Source organism: Halyomorpha halys, unplaced genomic scaffold, assembly GCF_000696795.3.
Source record: "Halyomorpha halys isolate HHAL.00 unplaced genomic scaffold, Hhal_1.1 Scaffold602.1, whole genome shotgun sequence".
Taxonomy (NCBI): domain Eukaryota; kingdom Metazoa; phylum Arthropoda; class Insecta; order Hemiptera; family Pentatomidae; genus Halyomorpha; species Halyomorpha halys.
The window spans coordinates 369,213-396,204 of record NW_027105306.1 but is presented as its reverse complement, the minus strand read 5'-3'; the positions used below and the strand labels follow the sequence as shown (position 1 = coordinate 396,204).

Genomic DNA, 26,992 nt, shown 5'->3' with positions numbered 1-26,992 from the left:
ATATTCCTCAAAAACTAATTTGGAATGCAATTTTAATAAATTTTTATCTTGTTTTTAACTCAAGAGAAGTCTTTGGATTGTCGAAATTTCTTTTTTCGTTTTTTCTATGTTTTTTTCACTATCACACATGGATTCCTAAAGACAGCTAAAGGGAGGTACGGTTGGTATTTTAGTGCACTCTGCTGGGCGTTTTATTCAACTGTTTTTGTTGGCGCGATGAAATGCAGGCAGTATGTCACTTATTAGTTTATTTAGTACTTTGAAATATGATACATTTAAATTTCTTATGTAAGTTTAATTTATTGCTTTATTTTGTTTTTCGGATATGGTAATTGCTTTTAAAAGAATTGTCCAGTAGCAATTTTTTTCCTTATATAGTATTTGAACATCTTGAAAATCCAAATAGTACGATGACAGGGGTGAAAAAGTATAAAATTGGTCAAAGTTTTATTATTAAAAGGCCGAAACGTCATGAAAATAAAATATAAAATAAAATTGTTTGAAAGTGAAATTAAGTAAACAATTTCTATTCTTATATAGTTTTTTTTTATGAGGTTCTAAAAAAATTTTCAATCATATTCATTGGTAATTAATAAATGAAATGATTATTGAAAATCGATATTATCTATACATATATAATATTTTAAATACTGTTATGCGACGAATAAAATTATACCACAGTTCATCCAAACGTTATTATTAAATTATTCACGTTCAATAAATAGGTTAAGCACAATTATCGTAATAATTGGGAAGAAATGAATAAAACACTAAGCATTCCAGCGAGTAAGAACTTCAATAAACTAATAGGAATTGATTAACCCTCTTAAATGGAAATAATCGAAAGGGGGCTTAATGAGAATAAACAATGAGCAATTTATCTCAATTATTAATCATACATGTGGCGCAATTTTTATTGCAATTGCTGTTGTATAATGTTGTGTGGATACACCTTGCACACCTTTGTATGGTTTGTAATTACTTTTACAAACCTAGATATTAGGCGGAGATGATAATGGCCTAACTTTTAGTGGGAAACGTGTTATACACTATCTTAGAATACAAGCAGGAATTAGTGTTAATAAAATTTGATTAATCAAGATCATTAGTGAATTTATTTCTAATAAAAATTATTTTATATCTAAATTAAATAAATTATGATCAACTTTCTTATTATTGTTTATTTTTTTAGTCGAATTCATTTTTAAATTATTAATTATCATTAAAACCACATTTCAAAAAAATAAAACTATAATGAAATTTTCTTTTTTACAATTTTATTTGCATTACAGAACGGACACAAAAAATTTAAATGTATAATATACGGAACTGCTAAATAAACAAAACAAATAATAAACTGTTTCATCTCCCTAACTAAAATATTTGATTAAAATGCCCAACAGAATGAATACCAACAATAGGAAATAGTCACTTTTATGGGAGAATGATATAACATGGATAAACGAAAATCAGCAATCCACAGACATCTCTAGACATTAAAAATAAGTTTAAAAAAGTATTTAAAATTTGTTTCCAAATCATTTTGAAAAACATATTATAAAAAAAAAAATTTTGCCTAACATAAAGAATAAAACGAGATATCAGTTTATACATTTTAAAAAAATTAATGTATGTTTTTTGATATAAGAATTTTAAATGTAAATGTAATTCATAGACTTATATTGTAGATAATATAAGCTCATTTTAAAGAGCTTAATGGATTGAAACAAATATAGTTTTTTCTGTCACATTTTTCTGCACAGGGTCCCGGACCGTACAATTTAAATAGTACAAAGTGAAGTAATAATGAGAAGAAAAAGAAAAAAAAAAAGCAGTAAAAAATATTTTATAATGGAGAGAAAAAAATATCACGGAACCAAACAATAATAACATCGAAAACATGAGTTTAATTGATATCTAGTAAGATGTATAGAATAATATAGGTTTATTTTTTCATAAAATTTGGTTCGTACAAAAGTAATTACCTCAAATTGCCGAAACGAATTGTATTAGTAGCAATCAAATAAAACATATTGTTGATGCAGCGACAATCAACAGGTAATTAATATTTCACATCTTGATCAATGATAATATATAAGATGATAAAATGAATAATATTTTTGATCATAACATGAGTTATTCAATATCAAGAGAAATGTTTAAGAGTACTGGTTCGCAGAGTATAGGAAAATATATCAACATAAATATTATTTCTTATTATAATAATATTAAAGAGATTACGATGAATGAAAATATTGCAACTGGAAAATTAATTAATATTTATATAGGTAGCTATTTTTGCAAGATCAATATCGAATAATGTCAATATATTGACCTTCTGAAGAGTATATACTGTAACAACAATAGTGACATGAGTGATACATATCACGTTCAATAATATTGCTCCAATAATATTAACTGAGTAAAGTGGACCGTAAGGAGTTGAGGCAGATATCGAGAGGTTGTGGTGGACGATCTTGTGCGGAACAATATCTCAGCATTCTGGAGTCATAGATAGCAATAGTTCGAATCCAGCAAGTAGAGGTTGATTTTATTACGTAGCAGAACTAAAGTCTGAAAGAACTTTCCAAAATCAATAAAAATTTATGAAAGGTTTGATATCTCGGGAACTATTTCAAGAAGCTATTTAGAGTTCAATTTGAAGATTGTTATATACACCATAAATTAGTTTTTAACCAATATCTCCTTAAGTGTCGTAGTTTCCAAGATATTTTCCAAAATAAATCCACAAAATAACTCTTTTTTATTTTATTGAAATCAATATTGGTTTTTGAAAAACTTTATCACGGAAATAATTTAAAAGCTCTATTAGGAATCAAATTGAAGCTTAACTGCACCATTTAGTAGTTTATTATCATATTTCAGATGCTTCTAATACTTTAGGGATTAGTAGAAATAAACTTAAAAATATTCGGAGACTTTTTTGAAAAATTTGCTATATCAGATATAAAGACCCCCATGGAGCGTTAAACTTTTTATTTAAGAATCCATTGATAGAAATTCATTTATACCAACTTCTAAACACATCCTGATTTCAAGCAATTTTTACTAGACTAAAAGTTTCCACTTCCAAGAGGTGGAAAACTGGTACTTTTAGGCAACCTCAGGGTAACCAAATGGGTTACAACTCTGATGCAAACTTTTGAGTTCTTCTAATTGATAACCACGGGCGTAGCTTCGGTGAGGAAGGGTGTAACCCCTCAGGCAATGATTTGAAAACCCGAAAAGTTAAAGAAACCTATTTCAAACTTTCAAAATTGTGGTAAAACATTGCTCAAGAGGTTATCGTACTCAAAATGGCTTATACAAGCAGTTTAATACTTTTCTAAAAAATTATTAAAAGATCGAATTCCAGGGAATAATCTCCAGAAAAAAATTATTGGGAAATTTCTCTCCCTTTTATTTAGTCCCCCGACCCCGAAAACTATTTAGTTGCTCTTCCCCAATAGGGCCCTGGTTAGTTCTAAAGCCCATGAAAAAAAATAAAATTATTTCACCCCAATTTTTTATTGGGTATTATTTTTACTTAATTCAAAATTATATGCAATTGTGAGTCAAAATTGATGATTCTGCAAATCATGATTGGGAAGGAAACAATAAAAAATGGCCAAACCGTTACGAAAAATTTATATTTGGAGTTATTACATAATTTCTTTTTTGAATCATAAGAAACTATTTAAAACTAATATGAAAAAAACTCAGTCTCATATCATGCGATAATTTGGCCTTTTGAAAAAGAAATGAATAAATAACGTTTCGGAACTAGCAAATTAAGGTTTTCGCACATTTTCGTTTTTTGGCTCATATGAAACTCGGTATTAAAATAAACTGAAAAAACTAAATCTGCCATATGGGATGGACCGAAATTGTTTCAGAAAAAAAATCTGGATATTCCAGTTATTCCATACCGTTCCGGTTTTGATTCGAATGAAATCAGCATTTTGTAAATTTATTTTGTCAAATAGCATAAAGCTACTAAACGTTCAAATGTCTATTACCACTCATGAAGCTGATTTAATCCATCATAACATTTATAATTATTATCTTCGGAGGAGTACCAGATTCTATGATATTATTACCCTCCCCCTCCCTTCCCGCGAGATGGCAGGGCAGGAAAGGATTAAAAAACCCTATAAACATCACCCTTTAACTCCGGTCTTGCCTTGCAAACCCCTCTCCCCTACTATGTTTTCTACTTCTGACTGTTTTTTATTATTTTCTATTATCTTTCGTCTATAACTATTAATTATATTTTTTTTTTCTGATTAATTAATACGAGGAGGCCCCTCAGCTCCAAAAAATTCTAGTAGAATTCATATGGAACGGACAAAACAAAACATCAGATAAGTATTTCAACCTATTAATCGAATGTTCTTTCCTATTTTTAGAGGTATTAAAAAACAAAAAAAAACATGATATTATCCAAAATAAATTTTAAAAATGTAGGTTTTTTTGGTAACGGAAAAAATGTTGTTTATGACAATTCGTATCTCAGGTATCATTAGATATACTAATTATTCATTAGCACTCAAATTTAAGCTTGTTAAATGTGCAATGTTAATACTGCTTCTTAAGAAAAGCAGTACTTATGATGTTCTCTAAAACAAATTCACAAAATATTGATTTCTCACTGCTCTCAACATTAATTTAAGTCATTTAACAACTGTAATCATGTAAGGAACTGTAGCCATAAAGATATCAAAGAGCATTCCAATTTAAGAAAAAAATATACAAATATAGGTATTTCATAATAAATATTTCCATAGGGGAATAAGTTTCGATGATATTTAAAAAAATAAATCCATAAAATATCTTGAACTATGAGAAGCCGTAAGGGCGTAATACATCATGAGAGAACATAGCAAAATGAACAAACACGACAAATTTGTTTCGTCATTATTACACAACTTCGTTTGTAAAATATGAACTTGTGGTTAGTATGTAAGAAATCAGAATTGTTCACATTAACACACCTTTGTTAAGGTAAGTTATTAAGGCATCCCTTAAGTGAGAGCCGAGTGTTATATAGGAAATCCTTTAGATTCCAAATCATGAAGTGCACTACGCAACACTCGTGCCCGGGATTCTCTCATCTTGCTTTCACCCTCCTGGGGATTAGAGTATGCCCTCTAATCCCCAGGAGTTGTGCAGTAGCCTATACCTCACGGTGGAAGCTATGTCACGCCAACTTCTCATGTTCTAGTCCTATCAGTTAATTAATTTACCGTTTAATTGGCTCTATCGACTAACACGACTGCTGCATCTTTAGCGGAAAAGCTCTATAATGGAGCTCGAAATTAATAGATTATTACGAAGCATGTATTCACAGTACATTTGATCTGGTAAATGTTACAAAAGGGAATTTCAATTTACCGAATATTTTCCAAATTATATTGGGTGCAAAATACTCAACTATTAATTCTCAATACTTAATTGAATAAATGAGAATATCTGGCCCAAATAAAGATCTATTGACTGCTGGAGGATTTAGATTAGTCCATAATGCAGAATTTATATTAACTTTCATTATGAGCTACTTTTGATGAAGTAGAGCCTCAAGGCGCTTATAGAAGGGGCCCTCAATATTAGAGATTTTTTTTCAGAAGAAGTATAACAATAGATATTAAAATAAAAAAGTAACACATTTATCAAAATAATTATTTTATATCATTTTAGAAAAGCAACTTTTTCAAAAAATGTACAATACTCTTTTTTTATTTTTGATAAGATCCAAAATTACTTTTAGAATAACAAATAAGATATGTAATAATATACCATCAATTATACCAAAGAAAAATATTTTTTTGTTAAGACGGTAATTTTATGTCGATTATAGAGCACGGATTTCAAACCAGAATCCTTCTCTGCTTAAACAATTTTAATAATTTTGTAGCTGACTTCTACACACAGGCTGACAGTGGGATCAGAAAAGCCGATAGAAAAACAACCAGTCACCGTAATAAGGCTTCAGGAGAACCCTTACTCCCCGCAATTGCAAGACTTCTCAACACTAGTTTTGTTATAAATACGTCTAAAAGTCACAATTTATGTTACAACGATAAGGTATTTAAATAATCTTTGATACAACTCCCTCACCCCATAAAAGCATTTTGATGAGGTTGTTGCATATGGATACTATATTTTTTCTAATTATCTACTTTCTTAATAATGAATTATAGACCCTCATAAGTCATGAAACAGATTTATCCAAAACAATGTACTGAAACCTGTCTGGACATATACGTTTATATATATTTTTAACCTTGTTCGATACTGGTAATTTTATTAATAAAAAAAAATACCTAATTAGTCTCAACCTTCAAATATATTACATGTCCTAAGTTTCGGCCGATCAAGCCATCATTAAGAACAATCTTAATTTTAGTATCACACAGCCTAACATTGATTCATTAAAATTTACAGGCTATAAATTTATAGGGGTATTCATGATGTGTTAAATGTAAAATGTTTTATCATATGAAATGTATAATATCTCCTTCCATAACTTCATATTATTGATTAGATTTAAGTTTTGAATAAAGTAATTTATTACAACATGCCTAAATCGAGTGAAAAGTGGATGTTGTGTGAAAGTTGGCCACTGAGTGCCTCGTTGATCTTTTAACTTGAGAGAAAGAGAATCAAGATACGCTAATTGACAACCGTCATTACACTATTATTATTGTCATCCATTGCTTTATCAGTTATAAAAACATCCAAAACAATACTAACACAATCAAAAGACAAACTAAGAGCAAATAACATTGCTTGTTACTACGACAACAAACAAAATGGTGACGAGCTCAGCTGGTATGTTGCGTGACGTCATTCTTCATTTAACAGACTTTACGATGTTATATCTTTTGAACATAGTAAAAGAAGGAAATATTTCTCCATTTAACATGAGTAATTCCATTTAATACGCTTTAAAATGTTACATTAAATATCATGAATACCCCTTATGCCTACAAACTTTACTACAGTTAAAATAACCCTGTTTGTCACTATAGCATTTATTAATAATTTCTACCCTTCACAATTTTTGAATTTTACTGTCATTAATGAAATTATTAATAAATTCTCTGTTGACAAACAGGTTTATTTTAACATGGTTAAATTTTATTCGTATTTAGCCTACTGCATAATTTTCTGATTTCGCTAAGTTTCAGTTCTTCACGATCAATTTTGATTATCCTGTTTTACTATAATTGTAAAGAAGAAGATTGGTTGGTCAATGCCTTTTTGGCCTGGGATCTGCCTTACCGTATAACAGAGTCATGAAAGAGAATGCATTTATGGATTGGGGTAATTTTGAATGAGTGGTTTGATATGGCATTTGAAAAGGTGAAAAGCACTTTCTATATCTGCTTCAGATGTTTAATTTTGGACTTTATATGATATTTTAGGTGAATAGAAGAAATTATTATTAATGGAACTACAGGATTGCTTCTCACATTTTGTAAAGACAAATTTTTTTATGGGTTTCTTATTATGTGATTTATGTATCTTAAAACATATACTTTATTTATTTATTGATATTTTATAGCTTACCCTACAAAACGATATCCACACTTTACTAAGTTTAGATCACCAATCATGATATTTATGGTTTAGTATTATTGTAAAGAAGATCTTAGTCTGCCTTTTTTGGTGTTACGTGTCCTTCACCGGATCCTCAACAGAGTTGAGAAAGAGACTGCATTGATGGATTGATGTAATTTTGAGTTCATCGGCGAATTGTGAAATAAATATAAAAAAAAAAAAAAATTCTTTTATGATCGGTTTTAATTATTAATGACCCGTTGAGTGCAAAAGAGAAGTAATTCAAACCTAGGTTTTGATTGAGGAATTAACTTACAAGGGAAAGTTTTATAAACATTATTGTAATGAATACATATTTTTATGTTAAAACTGGCCAGTTACTAGCATAACCAAATAGTTGGAAATATTAAACAAGAAAATCAAGATTGATCGTGAAGACTAAAACTTAGCGAAATCAGAAAATTGTGCGATCGTGCAGTAGCTTAAATATAAATAATTACAAAAATATTTGTTTTTAAATATACAAATCATATACTAAAATATTTAAAAAAATTCCCCTTCACAAAATAAGAGAAAAAATATTCCAGTTTCAATAATGATAATCAGAGTTATGTGGTCCGGATACAAGACCCCTTGATCGAATCGTTTTTGTTTTTTTATTTATTTATTTAATGTAATTTACAACTGTACAAAGTAATACAATAAGTAAATATATTGCATGTTTCATATACACTTGAAAATCTTGTGAAGGAACCATCCATTGGTGGTACTTCAAACATTAATTTAAATTAGAAATTAGGTCCCGTGGCCATCTTCTTTTCAGACGCCTCGGAGGATTATCAGGGATTGTTAAGGATGAAAGATTAAGAATTAATGGATTAGGATGGTTAAGGAGTTTGGAATGAAAAGACGCATATCTGTTTTGGGCCAAATCTGCAACGAATGGGATGTTAAGGTCTTTGTGAATGAGTTTATTTGTAACGTAATAAGGTGCATCAAGGATTTTACGTAGGATTTTGGATTGTGAGGATTGGATGCGGGAGGAATTTGATGTTTTAGTGGAGCCTCAGAGCTCAATTCCATATGTCCAAATTGGTCTGATTATCGTAGTGTATACTAATTTTTTGTAGTTTAGAGCATTTGTCAAATAAGTGTTGCAGCAATCGGAATCTACGAGCAGTTTCTTGTCGTTTCAGTCTTGTGTGTGGATTTCAAGTAAGTCTCTTGTCAAGATGGAGTCCTAAGTATCGAATCTGTTCAACAGGCGTTAGTGGAGTATTTGGAAAGGATACTGTAGGACAGGAGGGTAGAGGTTTAGGACGGAGAGTAAAGATGATCTGATGGGATTCGAATCCTTATAAATGTTTAACTAATTTTGTTTTCAAGTGTTCCTTACTTCTAAATTAATTTATTTTCACGAGTATGTTGTCTATTATCGTTGGTTTCCCCGAAGATATAAAGAGAATGAATTCTCTTCTCTAGAGGGCCCCTACATTCTATATCTTAAAGTGTCCGGGGGCCACACAGGCGACCCTTATGATAATCTCTATTGAACATCTAAAATATCAAATAAAGTCTGAAATACAAAAATTAAAGCCGCTACGATACTACGAGCATCTTTCCAAATGTCGGTATAATCTTAACTAGTAATTACATAACCAGATCATATAAGGTGATTATTACATGATTACCAGTCATTATATTATTTATAATTGCAAACTTTTTTTTTCTTTCTATGATGCTACTAAACCAAGTCCAAATGTCTTATACGTAGATCAAGTATGTATTAAAAAAAATAATAACCCAATTCACTCTCAGATATATTAAGAAATATTTCCTGTACTAGAATAACATGATTCCGCTTCGCCAATCCACCCACCCCTGCACACTCGCCTAACCCGCCCTCAGTAGACCACAATCATCCCGTACGAGAGCTGGAATTAATCACACTCCATGCCACAGCTGACAGCAACTAGGAAGGCTCTGACTCACGGTAAACTAAACTAATAGCTCCTTGGCATCTTCACCACTGAGGTCATCGCAGAGAGTGTAGAGCTGTTTTCTTCATGTGTTTATGGTGAGCAGAAAATAAATTAAAATCAGTCAATAATTTTATATGGATCTATAAAATTATTTACTTTATAGATTACGTCTGTAGGCTCTGACGATGGCCTTGTTTAGATACAATGAAGAAATTATTGAACCAATGAGATAAATTATTTTCACAAAAAATTCCTAACATGCAATATTTTCTCCCTATAAAAAGGGAAATGGAAATTATAGCTTTAACAAACTACTATATCTGAAGAGAAGCAATATGTGAGAAAACGGATGCAAAGAAACATTTCTTTGGCAATATTGGTCTAAACGGAAACGGTACTCCAGCGAGACGACATTAAGTTGAACTGAAGTGGGTTCACTCAGAGTGAGAACCCTAGTAATAGGAAAATCATCCGCAGGTACAATAGAACAAAGGAACAGTGGCGGAAGACTACTTAAAAGGGACCGTCCTGAGCAAGTTGCCCACCGTCAGGTCACGTTTAGCAGCAGATGTGTACCGTGGACTACTGGGTCGCAGTTACCTTCTCCTGTCATTGGGACTTTCGTGTCAAATTCTGAAGTCGGAGAGTATCAGAAGGTTGACTTGAAAGCAATAGTCAATAAGCCACTGCAGAGGAGTTCTAAGTCCTGACGAAAGGAGCAGGATTCATACTAAAGGACATTTTTTTACCAATGGTAGAGAAAATAGGACTAACCCATTTTAATATGATGAGTTGTCTTTGTCGTCGGGCAATGAAGAGAAAAAAGCAAAGCTTGGTAGCTCGTGGTCTCCCTAGAAGAAAATAAGAATATGTGTACAAAAATCAAACCTCAGGCTACCAACGGAAGACCTATGAGTCAAAGATATAGCACCACAAGGAGCTATTCCACAATACTGCTTTGTGGAGGAAGACAAAGAAGAAGAATAGATATCAATTATGTTTTTTTTAATAAAAAAAAATTCGTTTTTTTCGTGATATTTCACCACTGACGAAAAAGGGATCCTTATATTAAAAGAAAATAAAGAAGAAAAAATTAAATGTAGAATTTATGCACAAAATTTGGGGAATATTGTCTGTAGACACGAACTGGGTTCTCTTCTTAGTACTATAAACCAGTTCCAAGTGGTTGGAAGGAATGATCAAACGTACTCATCTCACGTATCTTTTATTTCCTCTTCATAATATTTGCTATTTACTATTTACTAACCTTTCTTATTTTAGAAATGCAATAAAAAGTAGTTTTGTCGATTAAAAGCATTAAAAAAAATATATTACACTATTGTTGTCAAGAACATTAGATGATCTTTTCTTAATTCAGAAGGGATATTTCTGATATCCGACAGATAGCCAACCTATTCTCACCAGAATGGGAGGGTCACGTTTTTATTCCGTGGGGGCCATCGCGAAATAATAGTCAACGCCTATTATGGTGATGCCTCAACTCAACTACAACCGTCTATTAGATAATCTCCTCAGGGTATTTTGTCTTTTAGATGAAATGGAGTTGAGCCTTCTCAGGTCATTAGATCGTTTCTGATTCGAGAAACTATATCTCTGAATTATCCAAAAAGTAATTTAGTCTTCATAATTAGGACCAATCCTGTAAATATTGCTTTCGTTAATAATTGGACTCTCTTAATAGTTTGTCTGTTTATGTAAAAATATAGGTTAACTTAGACTTCCCGATGTAGCCGTTCATACTCAGTTTATTTCAGTAGTGTAGGAAGAAATGATGCCTCGGTCGAAATCTTGAATAGGGCCACTTCACCTCGTTGGAAGTGGGAGAGGAAGCGTTAACGTAAAATAAAATTCAGTTCAATTCTTTTTTTTTTCACTATGCGTATGTCAAAAATCCAACAAGTTGCGAATTATAAGAAATTAAAAAAAATTTTAAGGAAGACAATTTATTTTTAATTACGCTGGTAACACAACAACAAACTTGGAACTTGAAAGCAAACTACATTTCCAAATTTATGAAAAAACCCAAATAGAATTATCTAATTATTTAAAAATAATTCTACGAATTACAACTCTATAATAATTAATATGGTTTAAAATGATTAAATTCAATTAAGTAATATTTATGAAGCACAATAAAATTTCAGTAATAACAACCGAATTTTTCTTTCTTCCTATTTTCATCATTTAATTATTGTAATTTCTAGTACTTTTTGAGTTTTTAAAAATATTTCTAGGACAGGAAATAAAAAAGAAATAAAAATCAAACCTGTAGAATTGGGATCTCAAGACAATTTGGGCCCGAGGAAAGTTTCCCTCTTCGCACCTACGCTCCTGGAATATTTTGCATTTAACAAGTTCATGTCAACTATGGGAGTCAGGGTTATATAAACATTGATCTAATATGCGACGGTGCAATCCATATTATCAACAGTGGAGGAAAAAGCATTGAGAATGCAAATCGAATCAAGATTTGCATCTCATATCTTTTCCTTAGACATGTTCCTAAGAAGACTGAGCTCATTCTGAGAACCTTGAATATAACTAATTATACTAAAAGACAATGGGGAAAACCTTAACCTCTAATTGCCAACAGAACTTGTTTACCATGGAGCCTCATAGATCTATCTCAGAGAATTATTTTCACACCACAATATCAAAGGAAACGCAAGTAGAGGTGCCTAGTACTCGGCATTATAGTATTACAGGCATAGCGAGATCAGCATTGCGCTCCAATTGCCTAATTTATTTCCTTTCCTTCCCTGAATAATATCAAGTTATTATTTTGTTTTCAATGGCTTACTGAATACAGAATTTTTTTTCATCGAAACACTGGAGCAGAAAAGGTTCATAGTACTGCACTTTTAAGACATTAATTTATATTTTGTTCCACAACACACAAAAAACAATTAAGAGGTATATATCCATGGGATGATGCTATTACAGGTAGAAAGCAGTTAGATCACATCATAATAACATTAATTGAAAGAATAATTTTACGGATTATTTCTGTATAATTTAGTAATAAAATAAAATATAGTTGAAACATAGTATTCATCCTAGTCGGGAACAATAAATAAGGTTAGGTAGGAAGACCCGGTTTATTCAGGAATATACAAAAGAAGAAACATTCTATAATTAATTACACTTGTGTATAAGTAGAACAGGAGAAATATAATAAATAAATATAAATTTTCTCTTGATGAATCTATAGAAAAAGATTTAGTTTTTAATGAGATTGAAGAATCATAAGATTCCATAAAAATCCCTTATGTGGAAGGATGTTTTTTAGGGGGAGTTCGGGAACAAATTAGTGTGTTTTGATGATATATTAGTTTTGTTATAAATAACGAATTGTCTACACTGAATCTAATAGATTCACAAGGGAGGAAAAATAACTACCCTTAGCAAAGTTATACTAAATTAAAAACGAAAACTCACTTTTTGATTTTATTAATTTGTTTCTACTAATAAATGAAAACTATAGATTTTTCAGAGATAGTATTTTATGTGAAAGTGAAGGATACAAAATGTATATTTTACATTATTCTAAGAGCATTCTGCAATGCCACTATTGAGTGATATAAAACAGTCTTAACATCAAGGAATCAAATAGAGCGTTTTAAATAAAAAAAAAAGGTACAGAGGTTTCGTACTCATCAATTTCTACAAATGTTTTTCCCCCCACCTCGCTAAAGGATAATCATAAATAAATAAAAAAGTAGATGTTATCAGTTTCCTGCGTATAATATAAAAACTAAGCATTTTCCAAGCATGATAAACAACTAATAATAAAATTAAAATAGGTCAATGTTCCTACGAAATGCTTATATTAAATTTAATTTTCGACCAATCAGGACAGTCAGAACAAAAATTAAAACTTAATATGCAGTAAAAAACTTAACATAGAAGTTAATATATATTAATAATAATATAAGTTAAATTTATAATATGAATCAAAAATATTTTTTTTTTAAATTATTTTCTTTGATGCATATTCAAGTGTACAAACGGTCTTTACAAGTTTTTATAACATAAATCCTCACAAAGTCAGTTATTTTCCTTTTACAGTCAGTTAATCCAAAGAGTCGGTTAAGCGAGATTCGAAAATTTGTAATAAAAGTTTTATTTTTTTTAATAACCGCCTATTACACCTATGGTCACAGGCATAATTACGTAACATATATTCTTCATCTTCCTTAAATTCAATGTTGTTTTGGATATCTCTATCATCCTGGAGGGACATTCACATTTACGATTCTCGTCAGAGAATTTTATTAATACACTATCTGTTTATGTTTATTGAGGACTGTGATTAAATTTAAAGATCCTAAATTAGCAGGTATTAAGGTTACAATTTATTATGGCCTACATTGCACAAGAAATAAAAAGGTTACCTGAATTATATAATTATTACAGAATACACAATATATGAAGCTAGCACAAAATGTCAAATTAAAACTGAAGGAATAATAAAGTATTTTATTAAAACACAAACGTTTATAAAAAATGGAATAGTATTGTAATAAACCAAAAATATCATACAATAAAAATGCATTAAACTTACAAAACCAAGCATTTATATTTAGGTTAGTGCCCAAGTAATAGCTTCTCTAGAAAAAAATATTTTTTTTTGCTTAATGCATTCAAACATGTCTCACGAATTGTAAACATGAAAAGAAATTATCGTCGGAAGAGAGGAAGTCCTTTTTTTCCTCTTCATTATTCATGAGGCATTTGCGATTCTTTTGACGTCAGAGGTTGGGAGCCCACCCCGCCGTCAAAAATGATTCTCGTATGCAACACTGATACAACAATCACAGGAATCCTATTCAAATTCGAAAACACTGGGTAGTATTTCAGGATGAATGTTTTTTATATGCACTATGAACTATTTATTTAGTAAAAATTATTCCTAATGCTAATACAAACATATTTCACTATATACAAATATGAGTCTATGTTTTTTAAAAAAAATTAACTACTGAGAAAATTTTATATTAAAGCAGGTAGAAACTCAAAAATTGATAAAAAAAAAAAAAAAAAAAAAAGTGTAGGTTTGTATACAAATAAATTAATAAAATATTATAATTTATGAACCCGTAGCAATATGGAGGCTGATATAGCTAATTTACTAATTTTATACATTGCATACATTTTTGCACATACTTGAGCAATAGCCATCGGAAAAAACTACTGTATAAAAAATAACAAAAGTTTTAAAATTTAATACGGTATTTCTTTAAAGTTTTTTTAATAAACATAAAAAATCAAATGGGATTTGGGATCTCCAAGTTGTAAAAACGCGGTCTTTTAAACTTTTAGTATATGGTCCAAAACAGTCATCTTGTACATACAACTTCGTTCTACTTCGAATGCTCAAATCTATCGTGGTCTCCCTCAGGCGATAAGTGAAATGGAAATATTGACTATCTTTGTGTAATGTTATACTTATAACAAGCTATGGATTGAAAAATATTTTTAACTTATTTTCTGATATTTGTAAAAAAATTAGCCGATGGCGACATTTTTTTTTTTTATTAATATAAGACAATCCACAGCGAAGGTGATGTTATTAGCCTAGTTATTTACAGGTGATCAACCTATTCTAACCATGGTGGGGGGGGGGGTTAAGTTTTTCATTTTGTGGGACTGCCAATGACTTTTATGAAAAAAAGTCAACGCCTCAGGCCGGATTCGAACCGGCGCCACCCGCAGATCTCAGAATGATAGACTTGCGCCTAACCATCTGAGCTACGGACGGCCCCGCGACACCTTTGATCATCATGGACCTCTAGGTGTAACACAATGCCCTAAATCAGTCCTCAGGATACAATTCTAGATCGAAGAATCACTAAATAGATATCGAAAACATAATGCTTTTATTTTTAAAATAATGAGTAGGAATAAAATGATTTCAACATCTTCATTATTTTGATAAGAAAAATCAATCATTTTATTCCTTACTCCCTCTCATGTCTCTTGAACAAGATTTGTTTTATTATTTCTTTCTAAACATCTATATAAAGGGTAGTTAAGAGGAATAGTTTTATAACCATATCAAAAAACATTTGACAACTCCTAACATAGCATAAGATATTCGAACTAGATAAAAACTTGCATGGCCCGTTCTATCAAATAGTACTTCCATCATATATTTCATATAACAATTCCATCGCACAAATGATATATTTTACTTCTTTTCTGTTTAAATTCTGTAACTACAAATTTTTTTATGACCCCCTTCCTGATCATTATTGAAATACGAGAGTGTTATCTAGAGGTAACCAACCTATTCTAATAGTCTAATGGTGAGGGGTCAAGTTTTCATTTCGTGGGACTACCACAGAAATAAAAGTCAACCCTACTAAAACTATTCATCCCTAACCATCTTGAATAAGCTCTTTATAATTTTAAATACCACCTCCTTGTTCATCAACCTGAATCAATGTGATTGAAAATTTTATTTTCATTTGTTTTGACTTATGATCATAACACGAAAAAAAATGAGCTAATGATGAAGTAATTATTTTACGAAATTGTATCTAATTACATTAAAATAACCATTGAGAAAGCAAAAATTCTTGTATATTAGACATAGTCACAATTTATTTGGTTACTCTATTCGTATATACTTATTGAGTATTTAGAATTGTTCTTACTTATTTTAAATGCTATTGACATTCTAAAATTCATAAAACAATAATAGTTCAAAACACGAATTTGAGGGACTCCTTTCGGACCACATAAATCCTGAAGGCAGGTGCTGCACACGAAGGTCGTCAAGAAAACTACAGATAGAGCTGGCGGTGAGGAGATAAGGAACAGGATGTGACAATTTTAACAACGATTAATAAAAAATGAAATGTTCTTAATATGACTTAAATTTCAGCCCACAATAATTAGTGTATGTTTCTGAATTTCTAACATACATTGTCAATGGGGATTCTTTCGCTGTAAATATTTTTAAAAAATGACTGTCATATTACTCAGTATCCTTTTAAGTTTTGGTATAAAATTTAATTTAAATTTGAAGTCAAACACACCAATAACCATAAGATTGCTTACCTCAGTCACACGGTTTTTGGTTACTCCCCACCACGTTATTAAAATGCCCGCTAATATAAATTTTAAATCTGTACCGCTACAATATATGAAGGATCAGGGGTACTTTGTAAGGAAGTACTGTAACTAGGCCGACGGTTGTGCTAGGAGTTAATTCGGTCAGAATCAGCTATCAAGATCACCAGATTTTTATTCAATTAAGGGTACCCCACTTCATGAGGCTGAAAGGACCCCCGAGGGGCTTTTATTTCGAAGTTACAAATCATTCTTTATTACTTCATTGTGATCGAATATAGTTACAGTTCATCTATTTCAATAAGATTCATTTCTCTTCTATAAACCACACGGAAACGTGACTTTAAGTCTTAAACTTATACAATTTGTTTGAGCTCTTATGATTTTCAATATAATAAAACATTGAGAGAAAAATGTGCATTAATTTATGTGGTTAATATCTGTAATAAAAAAAATGTTCCGAAAGTAAAATCGATGGTTAAACTATCAATATTTTTACATTAAGAAGGAATAACAAAAGCTAGATTTAAGCTTATAAATTCTGCTTTCTGAAATAAGATTATAAAATCTAAACGTACTAATATTCAAGAAATTAATTAAACACGCTTCTAAATTTCAAATCTGCAAAAATAATAAGTAAAATGTCTAATTTCGGTCTGCAGAAAGGTTTCAAGTAATGCCATAAAAAAAAAAATATATATATATATATAGGAGAATTTATAGATAAAGAATTAAATCAAATACTAAATCATTCAATTTATTTGTGTGTTTTAACTTATTTATTCATTTATTTTGATTCATTTATATGTTGCTTTATTTTTTTAAAATTTACGTATTAGTTTTCCTAGAATTTATTTATTTGTTTTTAATTAAACTGTTCTACTGCTGTGATTGCTTTGGTTCTGCTTCATTTATGCATTGATATTTATTCATAAATTCCGTTAATTTACATAATTGATCAAATGTGCGGTCAAAATTGCGGATCACAGAAGAGGAGAGGTATGAAGGAATCAAATACAAAGAATAGTGTGTTGAATGAATTGGTAAATTGCTATTTGGCTTTGTGAGAGAAGGAGGAAAACAAATATATATAGAGAAAAAAAAAATTTAAAAATGTATTTGAAGTGTATTATATTTAGCATATTGATAATTATTTTTTGAAAAATGGGAAATGTTAATGTATTGTAGTATAATAGTTAAGTATAGTATTGTAGTAATGTATTGTAGTATAATAGTTAAGTTTAGTATTGTAGTAATGTATTGTAGTATAATAGTTAAGTATAGTAGTTAAGTATTGGCGAAAGCAAAATGTCAAAAAAGAGAAGAAGGAATAAGATGTAACACGTTTGAACTGCTGTAACATACTGGCTTTATTGTATTCGGTACATCTCTTATATACGTTCGATCAGCTGATCCCCTCAGTCAGCTGACATCGAAATAACAGCTGACTCATACCGTAACTTATATGTATAAATATTTAGGATGTTAAAAACGCTTCTACACATAGTTTGATTATGTTCATTTTGTTTATTCTTCTGTTTTGTATATATTTTCAGTTTTTTTTTCAGTCATTTATTTATTTTATTTTATTTTAGTATGTATGAGATCATTAATCACTATTACCTATTGCTCACTGTGTGGCAGATTGTAATATCTATCAATTAATTAAAAGTATTTTAAATAATAAAAACGCTTCTAAATTTCTAATCTGTAAAAATAATAATTAACATGTCTAATTTCTGTCTACAAAAAGGTTTCAAGTAATGCCATAAAAAAAACCTGGGAGAATTTATAGATAAAGAATTACATCATGCGGTCAAATACTAAATCATGTTTTAATGGAAAATATAAAATATGAACTTAACTGAGAAGTTGAACATCGACTTCTTTCATAATAAGGGATGATTTAATGTTCTCAATCCCACGAATTTCATTTCTTCTTGTTTCATAATGATAAAGGAATAAACAAGAATGAAAGTAAAAAGAGAGAGAATAAACCAAAGCCGCGATTTCCTAACTTAGAGATTGATTTATATTCCAGGGAATTGGCGTTGATTGATCCAGGTATAAATTCACATCCCCACAGCGCAATTTACATCCAAGAAAGTAAACTTACCATCAATTCTTAAAAAAGCTGTTTCATACCTCAAGCTATTAAACTCGTATTTAAAAAAAAAAATCGTTTTATTCCTTACGATTAATATACTTAAAAGAAACTGTAGATTACATAAATATATTTTATGCCACTGTTGTACCAATCTTCAATACACATGGCGTACAAGTTATTACTTAATAAAATTGCATGCATATACAAAAAAAATATATACAGAGTATTTGCAATGCATACAATTCATATTGATCGAAAAACAAAGTAAAATAAAAGAAATTAATGAAATAATATACAATAATAATACCCTTCTTTTAGTACAAGAGCCCAAGAGGAGAAAAAAGGCAGTTATCTCACCCCAATTTTTGATTACTTTAATGAAAACTATGTATAATTAATAGTTAAAATTGATGAGTCTGCCATGTATAGGGAGGGGAAATAAAAAACGGCGGCTGTTTCAAAGCGATAAAAAAAACTAATTTTTTATTCGGAGCTCAAAATCTTAAAAAGTAGGAGCAACACAAGAAAACCTAAGAGAACGTCATTTAAACAAGTGTAAATTTGCTAAAATATTAGCCCTAATAGAGTTATTTACGTAAATAGTTTTCGAGATATCGCTTTTTAAAAAGCAACATTTCATAAAAATGTTGTATGGGACGTACTGAAAGATCAGTAGTTAGTGAATTTATTTTGAAAAATTTATATCTCAAAAACCATTTGACGTACAAATGTCTAATAGCACTCAAATTATAGCTAGTTTAATAAGCTATAATATAGTTTATGGAGTTTATCTTCGTAGGAGTAATAGTTTACATGCAATTTGCTAAAATCAATTGATTTATAGTTTATTTATAGGACAAATTTCCATTTACAAAATTTATATTCATATGTGAATATCATAAAAACTAGTACCCCTACGAAGATAAGTGTTATAAACTACTTCATAATAAGTTAAATTTCCGAGATTTTGAGTGCTGGCAGACATTGTGCGTCTTATGATTCTAGAGATATATTTTCTAAAAATCCAAAATTGTCAAATATCATAAAAAATACTAGCTTTAATTTGAGCGCTGACAGACATATGTACGTCCTATTGCTTCTGAAATAAAGTTTTTCAAAACTCAAACTTATTGTCCGAACAACTATAAATCAATATATTTTAGGAAATTTAAAATTTAAAATGAAAACTACTATTCCTAAGAAGGTAAAGGTAATATACTACTTTATAGTACGTTAAACTAGCTTTAATTTGAGTGTTAATAGATATCTGTGCATCAAATGGTTTTTAAATTGAAATATAAATTTACTAACTACTGATCTTTCAGTAGATTTTTAATAAATTTTGCTTTTTAAAAAGCTATATCTCGAGAATTATTGGACGTAAATGGCTCTTTTAAGGCTAATATTTAAGAAAATTTACTCTTCTTTAAATAATGTTCATTTAGATTTTCTACTGTTGTTGGTAGTTTTTAAGATATAGAGCTCCGAATGAAAAATTACTTTAAAAAAAAATTTTTCACTTATAAATCCCATCTCTAATTATTATTACTATTACATATTTTTTCATTCATTTATTTTATTTTTCGAACAATACAAATTAGAAGCACATGCATGTGTGTTTGTATTTGTATATGTATCCAATTTGAAAACGTTTACAAGTTGAAGACTGTTACAGACAAAAGAAGGGTTACCTCTAGATAACCCCCCTGGCCTATGTCTAAAATGACCAAGCAAGGGGTAATTTTTTTTGGGGGGATATATCTCAAAACATTGATGCATACCAATAAATTGTAGTTTTCAAATGTAAAGCTTATTAAATTCGCTACAGAATTGTTTAAATAAATGTATACCTATTTGTTATTGCTAAGTAAGATAAGTATTATTAAGTATTCTAAGTATTATTACCTATATGCTATTATCAAATGTTATTAGCAGAAAATAACATATCCGAGATATTACCGCTATTATATAATATATATTAGAGACTTATGAAAAAAAAAAAAATTATAGCTATATAATAAATCAAAATATTTGCTCTTATGAGGTTTTATAACATAAAAATTGAGAGATTCCGGAGTAAACACTACAGGTGCGGTTGTTTTCATTTAAAGGTTTTATTATTACTGATGTTTCTAAAACCTCGTAAAAAATAATAGATTCAAATAATAAAATTTTACCAAACCAGCTTCTAATTTTTTGAAATAGAGATTCGCTGATCTCAGATGCCCAAAACTGTTCGATAAAAATGTCTATACTTCTATTAGAATAACACGTTGGATTTAAGCAGATCAGAACTAGTTTCTTTTTTCTTATTCACAACCTGTTTCCCGCGCTTCGTAAAAGTAACCAACTAATCAAATGTAGCTCCCAACTACGGTCGTGGCCAGGATTTCCTGTAGGTGTGGGCAAAAGTAAGGAAAGTCGTTCATATACGAAAAGAAATTAGATGTTAACTAATATTTTTTTAAACCAATTTATTTGTGTGATTTAACTTATATATTCATTTCTTTTAATTCATTAATATATTGCTTTATTTTTTAAATTTACGAATTGGTTTTCTTTGAATTTATTTTTATTTGTTTTTTAATTAAACTGTTCAACATCTGTGATTGCTTTTTTTTTGCTTTATATTTATTTAAAATTTCTGTTAATTTGCATAATTAATCAAATGTGCGTTGCAGATAACTGAAGAGGAGAGGTATGAAGGAATTAAATACAGAGAATAGTGTGATGAACGAATTGGTAAATTAGCTTTGTGACGCAAAGCGGAAAACAAAACAAATATATATATATATATAGAAACAAATATTAAAAAATGTATCTGAAGTGTATTATATTTAGCTTATTGATAATTATTGTTTGAAAAATGGAAAATGTTAATGTATTGTAGTGTATGTATGTCCAGTTATGGATTTGAGCAGCATGGCCAAATAAAGGATTTCTCTCTATCTTAATAGACGTTTCTTAAATAATTGGGTTTATAAGCGTTCTTAGTCAATTTTGAAATGTAAATTGTATCATAGAAATTTTTAGTTTCTGTTTTCAATGGGCTAAGGGCTAAGCTGTTCAAAGACACACAGAGCATTTTTAGACTCAGGAGACCTCAAAACATACATATATATATATATATATACATATTTTATCAAATTATTTTTCTTAATTTATTTGTCGTTCATTACTTGTCTGTCCAACAACTAATTTAAGCGGAATTACAAAAAAAAAAAAAATTAGTTTTCCCTGTTCATCAAAAAATGAATGTAGTTTGAAGAAAGCGAAAATAGGAATTGGTGAAAAATCTTGAGAATCATTTCTTATAATATTAATAATAAAAATGAAACAGCAAGATACCCATCATAAAAATTCCTAAAAATAATTAAGCAAAATTTGTTGAAATTATAAACCTATTTTTGTTTGTTAGCAGTTATAGTGGTGATATTTTAAGCAAAAACAAAACTATTGATGCGACTTACTCATTCAGGGGTCGTTCAGCTAGCTCAAGAAATAAATTTGATCATTTACCTGAAAAAAGAAAATATATATTAATGAACCAGAAAAAAGTAGTAATTGCAACTTAACTCAGAAAATAGTAATTATACAATTTTACTAATTATAAATATTAAAAATTTGAATACTAGTTATAAAGCTATTAATGATGAAAACCTATCAGAAATATTTAATGCATAATTTTCCACAAATATAAATATATAGTACCTGATCTTAACGTAATAGAGTACAGAATAATGTACATTGGATTGTACGTTGAGTGTACAAAGTAAGATTGAACAAAGTATGTTATAGGTAGAAATTGGTCAAGGGTGCCCTCACAAGGAAACAAAGTATAGTTAACAACTATTTTGTAATTTGAAACAGTAGGCTGTTCCTATTAATTATGAAGAAGATGGTCAGGAATGCAAACCATCTTCTCCATAATTTGAAATAATATGATCAATTACTTATATATACAATATAGGTACAGGAAAGTTCAAGAACAGCTAAGCTCAAAGGAAAGTGGAATTCAACAATACTTTATTAAGATCATGTAATGTAATAAAAGGTAAAGCAAATTTAATTTTATTTCTTTGTTGATTTAATTGTTCTTCAATGGTGTGCGAGTGAGCAGAAGTGAAAATGGTGGAGCAAATTCTCCGCGTAATTAAGAAAGGGTTAAGTTTAAATTAGTTCGCTTTTCCCTGGAGATGTTTGTTAGAAGATTACAAATGGTAACTCATTGCTAATAATTTAGCAATGTCTTAAAAAAAACTGGGAGACATAAATAATTATAAATTAATGTTTTTTTTTGTTTTGTTTTTTTAGATTTATTTATTGATATTTACAACTGTACATAAATACATCAAGTAAATTTGAGGAAATCATAATGGTATGGTACAAGCATGTAGAGAAACTACCCACTGGTAGCACTCTAAAAACATTTTTACAATATAAGGTCTCGAGGCCATCTTCTTTTCAGACGATTGTCCGGAATAAAAGGGGAAGCAGGATTATAAACTAATGGGTTTGAGTGGTTAGGGAGTTTGAAATGGAAGGATTGATACATGGTTCGGGCTAGATCGGTAACAAATGGAACATTAAGGTCTTTGTGGATGATTTTATTAAATTAAAGGTTAAATAAATATATATTATGTTGAGTGTGTGTAAGGAGAGAAAGAGAAACAAGGAGAGAGAAAGGGTGATGGAGAGGTTGATTATAACCGTTTCCAAGACGAGACCCCCCACTAGTTATGAATATAAAATTACATTGGTTCTCCAAGTCTTGGTCACTTAAAAATGTGTAGCATTGATACAAAATAAAAATATTTGAAATGAAAATATTGTCCCGATTTTCATGTTTTTATATTTGGAAACAACTTTGCTTGCATTTCTGTGATTTTTACATGAAGTTCCATAATATATCTAATTAGATGAATTGAAGAGGCAGTAGAAGAAGTTAAAAATATTTTTTTTGTGTGTGGAAAAATATGTCAAGTACTTCTTCTATATTGTACCTTTTTTATTTCGCTAAAGCTTTAAATTTAATTTCTTGTAACATTACATAACCCTAAGTTAAGCAGTTATTGTAAGTATTGGATTTAATGCTCTCGGATACTCATAGGGCAGGAATCTCATTAAAAATATAATTATAAATATATAATTCTAAAACTGTTAATACAGATAGTTTTGGTTATTTGTCACTAACCCCAGGGTAATGTTCAAACCCAGCGAAAACGTCCACCAGCCAGATTTTTGCGCCTACGCTGAGGTCATGACTTAAGGTCAAGAACCGCATTACAGGGGCTTTGGGGGGAGGAGGGATTTGGATAAAATTTCGCTTACACCATCCGGTCTCAAAATAATCCAAACGAGGAAAATTTTATTGCATCCAATATGTGAATAACTAAACCGAAACAGATACTTTATAAAACCAAATCAACGAAATTTGTTATATTTTTCAAAATCCATCACTAATATTATACGAATATTTCACTAAGGATGAATGTAATCGAACGTACATATAAAACAAAATAATTTGAAATATTCTCTAACACAATCAAACCTAGCTCGTAATTCCTGTAAACGAAAACGATAAGAAAGATTTTCATTTTTTTTTAATTACAAAATGTATCGTAATTTCAAGTAACAACCTATCTTATAGGTACGATGTGGTTAACATTCTAACAAGAACCACGTCACTGGAATAATAGGTTAATGACATTCACGAGCATTCGTGTTTGTTCACATTCTGTGTTTCAGATGGGAAGGGAAGTTTGTTCGTTAGTTCTAAAACAGAGCCCACAGATGTCATCCATTGTTTTCCCTTTCCAGTTATCAACAATGTTCAACTTCGTTAGGAACGGGTAAATTTGGATCAGGGTGACATTACAATGTGAAAGAAATGAAGGGTTTCACTCATCTATATGTGATTAATTAATTTCATTTAACAGTCAAAAATTCAGCAATAATGTATGAATTGTAGATGATTGTAACAGTTAAAAATATATTATTCTATAAATAAAAATATATATATTATTCTTAATCGATATCATACCCCCATATTGGTAATAACTATGCAATAAATTAGTATAATTAATGGGATAAACTGAATAATATAGACGTGGATGAGGATATGTGGAATCTATTGTCAGTCATCAATAAGATTATGACGCTATGATGACGATCATCGTGGTAGTACAAGAGCCCAAAAGGAGAAAAAAAGTCAGCTTTTTCACCACAATTTCCGATTATTTAAAGCAAACTATGTATAATTAGTTTTCAAAATTGATGAGTCTGCCAAGTATAATTAGGAGGAATAAAAAAAAAGGCAACTTTTTTCAAAACGTTAAAAAAAAAAAATTTTCATTAAGAATCCGTATCGTTAAAACTATCTACAACACTGGAAAATTTAATATAACATCATTCAAAGTAAAGTAAATGTACTAAAATATGGGCACTAACTGAACTATTTATGTTTCGCAGTACCCGAGATATAGTGTTATTAAAAACCATATTTACAAACAAATGTAGTAAAAATCAGTACTTAGTGAATTTATTGTGGTAAATCTATATCTCTGGAACGTCAATTCGCACTCAAATTACAGCTAGTTTAATGGGCTTTATTGTGTATACCTAAAATGAATCAATTTCTAGTTCTTCGGACAAATTTTCATATGCAAATATCATAAAAATTACAACTCCTATGAAGATAAACGTCATAAACCACTTTATAGCACATTAAACTAGCTTTAATTTGAGTAGTAATAGATTTCTGTACGTCTCATAATTCCTGATATAAAGATTTCCAAGACTAAATTCACTAGCTAATTATTTTCCAGCATTTATTTCATGAAATGTTGCTTTTTAAAACACTGTATCTCGGGAACTATTAAACAGTACAACTAGAGCTCATATTTTAACAGATTTATTCAACTGTAAATGATGTATTAGGATTTCTAGTGTTGTAGATAGTGTTAACGATATGGAACTCCGAATGAAAAATAATTTTTTTAAATAATTTAAAACAACCACCATTTTGTGTTCCCCCTAACTACACATAGCTTACTCATCAATTTTAACAAGTAATTATAAGTATTTTTTATTAAAGTCAATTGAGATGAGATTCTACCTCTCAATTGGGCCAACGGCCAAAGGTCAATTATATTCTACCGAAGGTACCTCAAAAGGCATGAAACTACTAAAACTGGTATGCATATGGGCAACATTACAGGAAAGATGGAGGGGGTTTGACACCCCCCCCCCCCAAAAAATATTTAAAAACCTGGAAAGTTAGGAATTTTCAGTTAATGTAAGGAAACTTTGAACTTCCAATATTGCTCAAAGAGGTCATTATATTCATAAGTTCTTATAAACGCTATTAAAAAAAAACAAAAAACTAAACTAATTATTTTGCCAATGGAAAAAAATAAATATTGGGGAATATTATCCAGACATGTGGTAAGTTGGGAAATTTAAAATTTCACCACTCCCAGCAAATCGTTGTAACTACGTATTTGAATGTTGTGTAGCGATGAATTAAAGTGGCAGAAAATGATAGTTTCACTTTTCATGAGAACATACATATAAACTACAGATTACTAAGTAAAGGAAAAAACACAGAATTTTTAAAAAATTCGGATCGTTAAAATTTTAATTTAACACTTCACAAATACACTTGGATAACCAAAGTGCTAAAACAAACCTCGACCCCGAGACAGGCAGATCTCTAAACACATTACTGCCGCTAAAACCTCCGTTACCTAAGCCAGATAAACAAGCTGGTAATGGCTTCCAAAATAAATCAATTTCAATTCAAATCAGTTAATTTCAATAAAATCACTAATTATTTATAAAGGTTTTATATATTAATATAGAAATGCCTTGTGAGAACTTTCGCATTACATATATTTCCATCATCTCCTCAATTTATTCGAAATTTAATATCACGGTCCCTTCGCGTTCCATTAATTCCATGTCGTAGCCTTAGGTTATAGCTAGACTATACCACCTTAGTCATGAGAGATAGTTGACAGTGGATGACTTATACGAGGAGATGGTTGGGCGGTGCGGTCAAAATAAAACAAATAAGTTGAAGTAACTTATTTAATTGTGCCAACGTTTCGGCCAGAATTTCTAGCCTTCTTCAGGGCTAAGAACAGAACAAGATAACAACCAATCAATACAGAAAAGAAAAAAGAAAATATAAACAGAATGACCTAAAGTAAATAATTGTACAGAATGGAATTAATAAAAT

The 26,992-nt window shown here is 29.8% G+C and overlaps 1 long non-coding RNA gene across 1 annotated transcript in view; it reads right to left on the bottom strand.

Annotated features, from left to right (window-relative positions):
• Positions 1-26,992, bottom strand: part of LOC106684689 (uncharacterized) — a 174,120-nt gene that overhangs the window by 40,641 nt on the left and 106,487 nt on the right. Inside the window, exon 4 of the long non-coding RNA XR_010844209.1 lies at positions 22,221-22,269. This is a non-coding gene — a long non-coding RNA (uncharacterized lncRNA). The remainder of the gene's footprint in view (positions 1-22,220; positions 22,270-26,992) is intronic.